The sequence below is a fragment of the Larus michahellis genome, chromosome 1 (genome assembly GCF_964199755.1).
Source record: "Larus michahellis chromosome 1, bLarMic1.1, whole genome shotgun sequence".
Taxonomy (NCBI): Eukaryota; Metazoa; Chordata; class Aves; order Charadriiformes; family Laridae; genus Larus; species Larus michahellis.
In genome coordinates this window covers 51,870,455-51,879,899 of record NC_133896.1, presented here as the reverse complement: position 1 = coordinate 51,879,899, position 9,445 = coordinate 51,870,455, and the positions used below count along the sequence as shown (strand labels likewise).

Below are 9,445 nucleotides of genomic sequence, written 5' to 3'. Positions count from 1 at the left end.
TGAATAGCTTCTACAGTATTGCAAAATTTGAAGGGTGTGTAGTCATTTTATTGAGCTTTCACAAGTGTGTCCCTGCTGGGGAAGTAGGACTGAGTTTAAGACTGCATGGTCTTTAAACAAGCCAGTTAAACCTTCCTGTGTTTACACACTGCTTGCTGGGAACACACACTGCTATAAATGTTCCTGTATTTTATGATGGGAACAGTTTAATATATAGATCATAAAATCATAGAATCATAGAACGTGTTGGGTTGGAAGGGTCCTTTAAAGGTCATCTAGTGCAACCCCCCTGCAGTAAGCAGGGACATCTTTAACTAGGGATCAGATTGCTCAGAGCCTCATCAAGCCTGGCTTTGAATGTCTCCAGGGATGGGGCCTCCATCACCTCTCTGGGCAACCTGTGCCACTGTCTCACCACCCTCATTGTAAAGAACTTCTTCCTAATGTCTAATCTAAACCTACCCTGCTCTAGTTTAAAACCATTTCCCCACGTCCTATCACTACATACCCTTGCAAACAGCCCCTCCCCGTCTTTCCTGTAGGCCCCCTTCAGGTACTGGCAGGCTGCTACAAGGTCTTCCCCAATGCCCTCTCCTTTCCAGGCTGAACAACCCCATCTCTCTCAGCCTGTCCTCACAGGAGAGGTGCTCCAGCCCTCGGATCATCTTCGTGGCCCTCCTCTGGACCCACTCCAACAGTTCCATGTCCTTCTTGTGCTGAGGGTTCCAGAGCTGGACAGAGTGCTCCAGGTGGGGTCTCACAAGAGCAGAGTAGAGGGGGGAGAATCACCTCCCTGGATCTGCTGGCCATGCTTCTTTTGATGCAGCCCAGGATGTGATTGGCCTTCTGGGCTGCAAGCACTCATTGTTGGCTCATGTCCAGCTTTTCGTTCACGAGTACCCCAAGTCCTTTTCCACAGGGCTGCTCTCTATCACATCATCCCCCAGCCTATATTGATAACGAGGATTGTCCTGACACAAGTGTAGGACCTTGCACTTGGCCTTGTTGAACTTCATAAGGTTTACTCGGGCCCACATCTCTAGCTCATCCAGGTGCCTCTGGATGACATCCCATCCCTCTGGCACGTCCACCGCACCACTCAGCTTAGATCTGATCTGATTGATCAGATTTAAGCTGAGATATGATTAATCAGATCTTAGATCTGATTATATATCCTATGCTTTTGATATACTGCAGCATCAGAGATAAGAATTGAACTGTAAATATTTTAATTTGCCTATCAATCACGCACATGAAACAGGACTGTTAGCATTTGGACCCACTCCTCTTTACATTCCAAAAAGAGTTTTCAATTGCTGTTGAGGAAAAGAATTTTCTCCATTTTGATTTGCTCCATCACTAAATATGGTGGCTGTCATTTGTGTTTACCTTGCCATTACCACAGTATCAGTTAGAGGAAGGTGCTGAGGGTTATTTTCGTGGGAGGTAATTTCAAGGCAAATCAGGGATCCACCCACAAGAAGCCTGCTGCTTCCAACTGAGGAATTGGTGTGGTGTAACAAAGTAATTAATACAAGCGAGAAGTTTAGCTTGGGAAAGTTAATTTAGCTAGTAGCATAAATAGTGATATGAGGTGGCCACCACTGGCAGTTCATTATAATTTATATCTAAAAGTATTCAGTTCTTGGTGCTGTATATACTTTACCTGTTCAGTTTGTTAGACAGTGAGGCTGAACAGTTGGTAGAAACATCTTCCTTCCATTGGTAGCATATGCATACAAAGCAAATATTCATATACCAATGTGGATTGACTAGCACTTGTAAACCTGAACAGAACAATTTAAATGGTTCTGTTCATTTTTCAGCATATTTTACACAAAGTTCTTCCTGGAAGATGGGTATCGCGTGACAAGTGTTTTGGAAATGCTTAAAGGAAATTTAATTCCTCTCCAAATGTGTTAGTAATAACTTAAAGTGTAGATAAGTATGTTTCACCTTGAAAAGCCTCTAGGAGCCTTGGAAAATAGATCCTTTAAGAATTCATATCTTTCTCAGATATGAAACCAGTTGCAGACAGACACAGCGTATTTCATAAAGGCAGCAGCAGAGAGATTCTGCAGCTGCTGTACTAATGTAAAAACTAACAACCTCTATTCATATCAAGTAAAAAATGTTTTAGAGCACTGTAAGGGGGAACTAGGTCTGTGAAATTTTAACCAGTTAACAGTGGAAATGCAATCTAAAAAATTGGTGCAGACACCATCAAACAGAGAAAAACGATACTATACTTCAGGCCTGAAGCTTGTTTTCTGACACTGCTTCTTAGTGGACTGCAGCCGCCATTTGCAACTCCTTGTACTGTTCGGAATATGGAATACAGTTGGTGCTCGCTTTTCTTGTGAGTGACCCTTAGGAGTGGAAAGAACGAGAACTGTTGAGCTTGAAGTCAGTTCATACCTTCCAACTTAAGCACATTGATGGTAAATCTGGTTTTAATGCATTAAGTGTACCATAAAAAAATGCAACAGTAATATGGTATGAAGTAGTAAATCACTACAAAGTCACACTCCCAGTTCAGCTTTGCTCATAACAAATGGTTGGGTTAACTGCCTTTTTGTTGGATCTGTATTTTTTGTCTTTTTGCTGTCAGGCAGAACTGGTGTAGAAGCAAAAAGAGAGCAGAAACTCAGCATTGTATGTTTTGGCTATTTGTTCAAAATCCAATATAGTGGTGGTGTGGTTTTGGCCGGATTGGCCAATCAGAATGACAGATGGCCCTCCTCCCCCCCTCTCCTCAGAGAGGAGAGGAAGAGATAAGATTTATGAGTTTAGAAAAAGAACTAAACTACTTTAATGAAAATAATAATAAATAAGAAAATAGTAAATAATAATAGAATAATAAAAATTAAAGGAAAAAAATATATACAATATATACAAAACCGTAGCTCCCAGGATGACGATTGCGTCACCAGCAGACACAGGGAAAGTCCCAGACTGGAGTCAGCGATGGACAGGAGCTGAATTCCGGAACGAGAGTCAGGAATGCTCAGATCGGGATCAAAGGCAGATGAACAGCCAGGGTCCTCCTCAGATGTCAGCCATTGAAGAAAGAGCAAGCCAGAGCAGCCTTGCCCCTTTGATCCCTCAGCTTTTATACTGAGCGTGATGCATATGGGACAGAATGTCCTGTTGGTCAGTTTTGGGTCACCTGTCCCGTCTGCTCCTCCCTACGGGTGGGACCCCTCTACACTTCTCCGCTTCCGACCCTCTAATGGGGCAAACAGCGAAGTTAGCTGACCTCGGTTGTTAGAGCGATAAGCATAAGCAAGAGCCTCTATGCATACCATCCCTTGGTATAATCAGGTCTTATCACTCTGAGAGTGAACAGTTTCTGAACAATATGCTGTTAATTTCAGGCTTTAGTCCTGTTAGACTTAGTTAGAAGAGGCCCAGCTAAAAAGTAAAATTACAAATCAGAAAATTGGTTCTGTTTTACCTCAAACCAGGACAAGTGGTTGTGGAACCACAGCCTCAGATTAACATTACTTACAGTTCATATTTACAGTCCATTTATGTTTTGAAAGTTATTTCTCCAACTACAGAAATATGCATTATCTTTTGTGAATTATTTTCTCAATTATATTTTTTCATGAACATAACTCCCTTGCACAGACACTGGATTCTCTTATTGTCTTACCTTTAGCTGCTTCTAAAGTGACAAAAATTAAAAAAGCGTCATATAACACTTTAGTGTCATCCTATTTCAGAGCAGTAGACTTCTCTGGGAAGCAAAGTCCATAAAAAAAATCCTTGTCACACAACTGTCCTTCACTCCCTGGCTCTACACTTTTCATTGTCACTCCTTGGGAGGAACAGGCAATCTCCAGGCAAGGTAAAGACAAGGAAAGTAATATGAGAAAGCACCAAAATATGCACATATATAATGATTAACACTGGGATCTGCAACTGTCACCTCACTTGGACCTTAATACAGCTGAGGATCTGCACCTTTACTGTTTGTTTTGTTTGAAGGAAAGCAAGCTTGCACTTTATAGCCTAATGCAGCAGTCAAAGGATGTAAGCCAAGGAGTTCATTATGAATGAGCTCAAAAGATCTTTCTGATGTTTTTACAGGGGGAAAAAAAACCCAGGAGGTGGTCCCATATGCCTATTAGACAACTTGCATCTTAAAGGTTGGAGCACAAAACTGTTTTTTTGCCATGCCTTCTGTGAAGCATTCCAGTACTTGAATCCCTAACAGCAAGTTCTAGTTTTCAAAGACCAGAGTACCTGCCTCTACCTGAGAAACGAGTAGTCACATTTTACCTCTTGTCAGTATAAATCGTGACAAGAAGAAAGTTTAGGAAAAAAGTGCAAATGGTGTGAGACTATGGCCATTTTCAGTGGTTGAAAGGCTGCTGTAAGCTTGCCTAAAAATGTGAAATATGCTGAAAGTAGAAGCCAAAAGTCCTTCCTTTGTAGGACCCTCCCAAACGTCTGGAATTTGTTAGCTTTCCTGAGTGTGAGAAAGAGATTTTCAGTCATATAGTCATCTTTGACATGAAAACACTGAATGCCTTCTAAATTATCTCAGATTTCTGGCTTTGAGTTTCCCCAACTTCCCCTAACTTCTAATGCCACCCATAAAAACGAGACAGGTAGTTTATGTTGCGCTACACTGAAAAAAATGAATTTTCTATATCTGTGTGTTCAAAAAAGTATTCTAAACTCAGTGGAGGGTTTGGATAACATTTAATCCATAATGAAGCATAGATGTATAATTTGCATTCACATGTAACATTTGCCTCATAATACATAATAAAATTGTGAAGGCTATAAACCGATTCCTAGCAAAGGCATTTAAGGAAGTACTACAGACATGCCCTTGTCTTAGACAGCGCTGATATGGAAATCTTGTTAGCTAAAGGAAATGTAAAAAAACCCACATGAAGTATTAATTCAGTCTTGGTGCACAGCAAGTGTCACGATGAAAATAATACTCTGAGAAAGGCAACAGAAACTGGAAAGCATTACTATAATTAAAATAAGCATTTGCCTAATCATTATGGCACAGTGTAACTATACTTTCTAGAATCACTTGTTTCTTCTTCACGTTCTTGATTAATTTAGAAAAATTAGGTGGCTTTTTAACAGCTCTCGCTTTCTTATCAGAAACATTTTTTTGAGCGTAAACCAAGTAGAAATGGCAAAGCAATAAGAAAAAAAGCGTGCCTTACTGTAATGGAGCATATTGCAACCCTTTTTGAAAAAGTTGCACCTCCTGGTGAATTTGCCAGCGGACACAGTTTTACCTCGGGGACAGGCCAGGCGACCACACTGTCTCTATCACCCGCTGGGGAATGCTGCTGTGTCTTGTGCCGCCCGAGGTGGCAAACGCAGGGACAGGCTGTGAGCACAGGGGTGCCCAGCGCTGTGGGTCGCCCGTACCACTGTCCCCAGGTGCAGGTCTGTACCACTCAGTGTGTACAGCTGAGTGGTGGCACTGTGTTAAAACTTCTTACTGCTGACATTGTCATAGACAAAGGCCCGTACCCACAAGGACCAAAACCAGGAGTATCCGCTCCCACTTAAGTACAGTGACAGGAATGAAGTGAAAAGGATGGTTTACAGGGCACTTTCCCACACCAAATCATTTCCAAACAAGCATTATTTGGATATCTATTTTTATCATATACGGACAGAGATAGTGCAGAAGCTATATTTACCATATGTAAGCTATTACTTCAGCTCCAAGATTTTTTAACCTTATGTGGATTTAAGTTATTATCTATATTTAGCTAGTAATTATTTAATAAGAAAAAAAAAATCTGTGTTAAGAGATCAGTCAGGTTACAAAATGAAGTATTTAAAAGTAAGAAAGAGACAAAAGCGCAGAAGCGCACATTCTGTAGAAATGCTGGTGAGAGACAAACACCCACCAGTGTACTTGAATGCCTCAGAATTAATGGAGTCAACAAAAAATCTGTGAGATTAGAGAAAATTATTATCCCCATTTTACTGATAGGAAATTGTGAGGGTGACTTTGCACAAAGCTAAGGCTCATTTAAGTATTTAATTTAATTTTGAAACATCACTAGATTATTTTTATCTAGGCTCTCCCTCCAAAGAGCAACTGACAAAAAATTTAAGCGACTCATTGGAAGTTACGGTTGTTGAGAGGGATGATCCTGATCTCTATCCCATCCCAGGCTGTGTTCTCCTGACATTTTCTGTGTGTTGAATCCAGTAGTTGTGCCGCCAGATCTGCATGCTGAGCTGGCAGCTGCTGCTGCACAATGGCACAACGTGATCCAAGTGGAATGGGGGAGACAGGCGGGCACAGGACAGGGATGGACGGGGATGGACAGGGCAGAGCAAGACCCACTGTTTGTGACACCCTGCGCTCCTGTTACGCTAAGTATCGCGTGAAACCACACCTGGAAAACTTCGACTCCTATTAATACATCTTTTATCTTGTCATTAGATGAACTGCAGCCAGAGATGATATCTGGCAACGATCCCGAATGCTCCGAGCAGTGCACCTGCTCTGGTAGCGGTACAGGGTTGGAAGCAGATTGCCACCACTTCTTCACCCAGCTCTCTCTGATGGGTGGTAAAACAGAGGCATAAGATATTTTGTGGGACCAGGGAAACATCTAACAAATTGTGCATCCCATAAAAAATGCATCCATCTAACAGATTATGCATCCAAAAAAAAAAAAAAAGGACTAACCACATAAATAAAAAAAAAACCACATAAAGGCTCAGTCAGCAGAGCACACGAGGCAGTCCTCTTTTATTCGTACCTGGTAAAATCCAAGTCAGCTGAAATACTGTGACCAGTTCTGGGCACTTAAAAATGCAACTCGTTTGGAAAGACTCCAGAGGCAAACGATACAAATAATCAAGAGGCCCACCAAACACGGTCTATTGAGTAATAGAATGGCCACGGAGAGGCATAACGAATTTCAAATATGTAAGATGTAGCTATAAAAAGGAAGGGAATAAACTGTTCTCTAGGGCAGTAGCACGAGGGCTGGATTTAAGTTACGGCAGGGTAAGAGACATCAGGGTTAAACCACACACGGTCGCTTCATAACAGTAAGGATAGCAAAGCGCTGGAACAGAGCATTTAAGGAAGAAGCAGAATGTCTGTATTTGACAGGTTTTAAGGGTATATGTAACAAATATTAGCCCATAAAAACAAGAGTATTTATCTTAAAAAAATCCACATATTTTGATGACTCTGCTGAGGCTGGTTTCTAAGACTTCTGTATTGTCTTAATTTTTTGCCACGGATTACAACGCTAATAATTCTTACAAACTTAGAATCTTTTCTCTGGCATGTTTCTCGCTGTTTCTCAAATCCAGGCCCTTGGCAAACTATTCTGTTTCCCTCCTAATGAAATTTCATTACGTGTCATAAGCTTTAGGAAAAAAAAAAAAGGGTTCATGGCCCTCCGTTTCCTCCGAGACGGAGTCGGCAAAAAGCGGCTGAGGAAAAAAAAAAAAAACTATTGACCCCGACGTGATTCGAACACGCAGCCTTCTGATCTGGAGTCAGACGCGCTACCGTTGCGCCACGAGGTCCTGCTGAGCAACCCCATTCCCAGTGTTACAACTCGCCTACCAAGGGCCGCGGCCCGCGCCGCCCCCGCCCGGCACGGACACGGCTGGGGGAGCCTCGGGGTCCGACCGGGGCCGGGACCCTTCTCACCCGTGATGGCAACCGCAGACCCCGCGGCGGTCCCTCCCCCCTGCCACTGCTTCGTTTCGCGCCTTCCCGCGCAACTGCCTTAACTCGCACCCCCACTACCGGCGCCCAGCGGCAGGGGCCTCCCGCTCCCCCGGGCATACCGGGCTCGCCTTCCGCGGCACTGCCGCCGCCGCACGCAGGCCCATGGGGCCCGGTTTCCGCTGCCCGGAGGTCGCCCGCCCGCCCCTTTAGTAGGGCCCTTCTGTTACCAATGGGCATTGCGGAGTGTGGATTTATCCATAAAGGGAGGCTCGGGAAAACCGTTATTAAGGCAGTTCCTCGTTAGTATAGTGGTGAGTATCCCCGCCTGTCACGCGGGAGACCGGGGTTCGATTCCCCGACGGGGAGGCCGCTGAACGTTTTTTCGGTCGGAAAGGCGCGGCCCATCACCCCGCCTTTTGCCGCCGCGGGGAATCAACGGCTGCGACTCGCCCCGCCCGCGCAGAAGAAACAACAACAATAAAAAAAAAAAACAACACAACAGGCGTACGCGCCCCTCCCCGTCGGGGAATCGAACCCCGGTCTCCCGCGTGACAGGCGGGGATACTCACCACTATACTAACGAGGATTTGTGGGATGTCTGCGCCCCCCCCCGCAGCCCCTCGCCAGGGACGTGGCGGGGTGGGATGGAGCTGGGAGGCTCTCGGGGGGCAGCGTAGCCCCCCCATCCCCCCTCCCGGTGGCCTCGGGGAGGCTGGGGCGAGCCCAGGAGCAGCCCAACGCCGTGCGTGGGGTGCTGCCCCCCGGCGAGGGGAAGGGGCCGTGCCGGCCGCTGCCACCCCCTTGCAGCACGGGGGGAGGGCGGATGGAGGAGAGAGGCCTGCAGAGGGCTCGTGTTTGCTTGGGGTCTCCCGGCCCTGGCGTGGGGAGGGAGCCGTGTCGCGGGACCCCCCGACCCGTGTGGCTCAGTGTCTTCCCGCCCGCCCCGCCACGGGGACGTCTCGGGACCCGGCGGCAGCGATCCGTGGCACCCGGGTTGCGCGGAGGGTGGCGGCCCGGGGCGGGGAGGAGCAGAGCGGCAGCCCGGGTGTCTGCGGGTCCTTGCATCTCGTTCACGCAGCCCGTTTCTCTTGCCAGGAACCCGAGAAGGGCCGGAGTCAGCAGTCCTCGGGGTGAGGGGACTCCACCACCTGCTTCTGACCGACCGAAAAAGGGAAGGAGAGAAATGGAAACCGGGTACTTTGAGATTTGAGAGGAAAAGGCAGAAGGACACGTCCGGTCAGCAGTAACGCGGTTGTAGGTCTGCATCACAGGGGCATTAGGCAGGACACTATATTTAATTCGCTAGCTTGGTGGATGAAGAATTAACGCCAGACATAAATGGGCGATTGGAACTACCGGTGTTCCCTTTTGAGGTATTTCTTTGGATAAAAGGACCCCGGCTGAGCTTTGTCAGGCATGGCTAAAGAACAAACAGCAACCTATACGTAGACATCTAAATATGGGACCTGTAAACAAAGCATTTTTAAAAATTGGCCTACTCATTTAAGCATTTGAATATAAACATGTCTTTCTCAGTGGATGCAGCAGATTCAGATTTTGTCCTGATGTGAAAAATAACAACTAAAGTCTCACAATAATTTCATTACTTGAGAGGTAGTGTAATAATGAGATAAACCCGTAGGGCTGTGATCAGGTGATAGGCTTTAAACCTCCCAGAGCAGGATCAAAACCAGTGCTGCTAGGCTGGTCTGAACTTGCTGTGCGGGTTCAAATTTTATTCAAAAG

At 45.5% G+C, this 9,445-nt stretch overlaps 3 non-coding genes across 3 annotated transcripts; 1 reads left to right on the top strand and 2 right to left on the bottom strand.

The window, feature by feature from the left end:
* Positions 1–7,479: 7,479 nt before the first annotated feature.
* Positions 7,480–7,551, bottom strand: TRNAW-CCA (transfer RNA tryptophan (anticodon CCA)). Its single transcript has one exon. It is a non-coding gene; the product is annotated as a tRNA-Trp (tRNA).
* Positions 7,552–7,993: 442 nt separating this feature from the next.
* On the top strand, positions 7,994–8,065 carry TRNAD-GUC (transfer RNA aspartic acid (anticodon GUC)). The gene has a single exon. It is a non-coding gene; the product is annotated as a tRNA-Asp (tRNA).
* A 148-nt stretch (positions 8,066–8,213) lies between these two features.
* TRNAD-GUC (transfer RNA aspartic acid (anticodon GUC)) lies at positions 8,214–8,285 on the bottom strand. The gene has a single exon. It is a non-coding gene; the product is annotated as a tRNA-Asp (tRNA).
* Between the last annotated feature and the right edge of the window lie 1,160 nt (positions 8,286–9,445).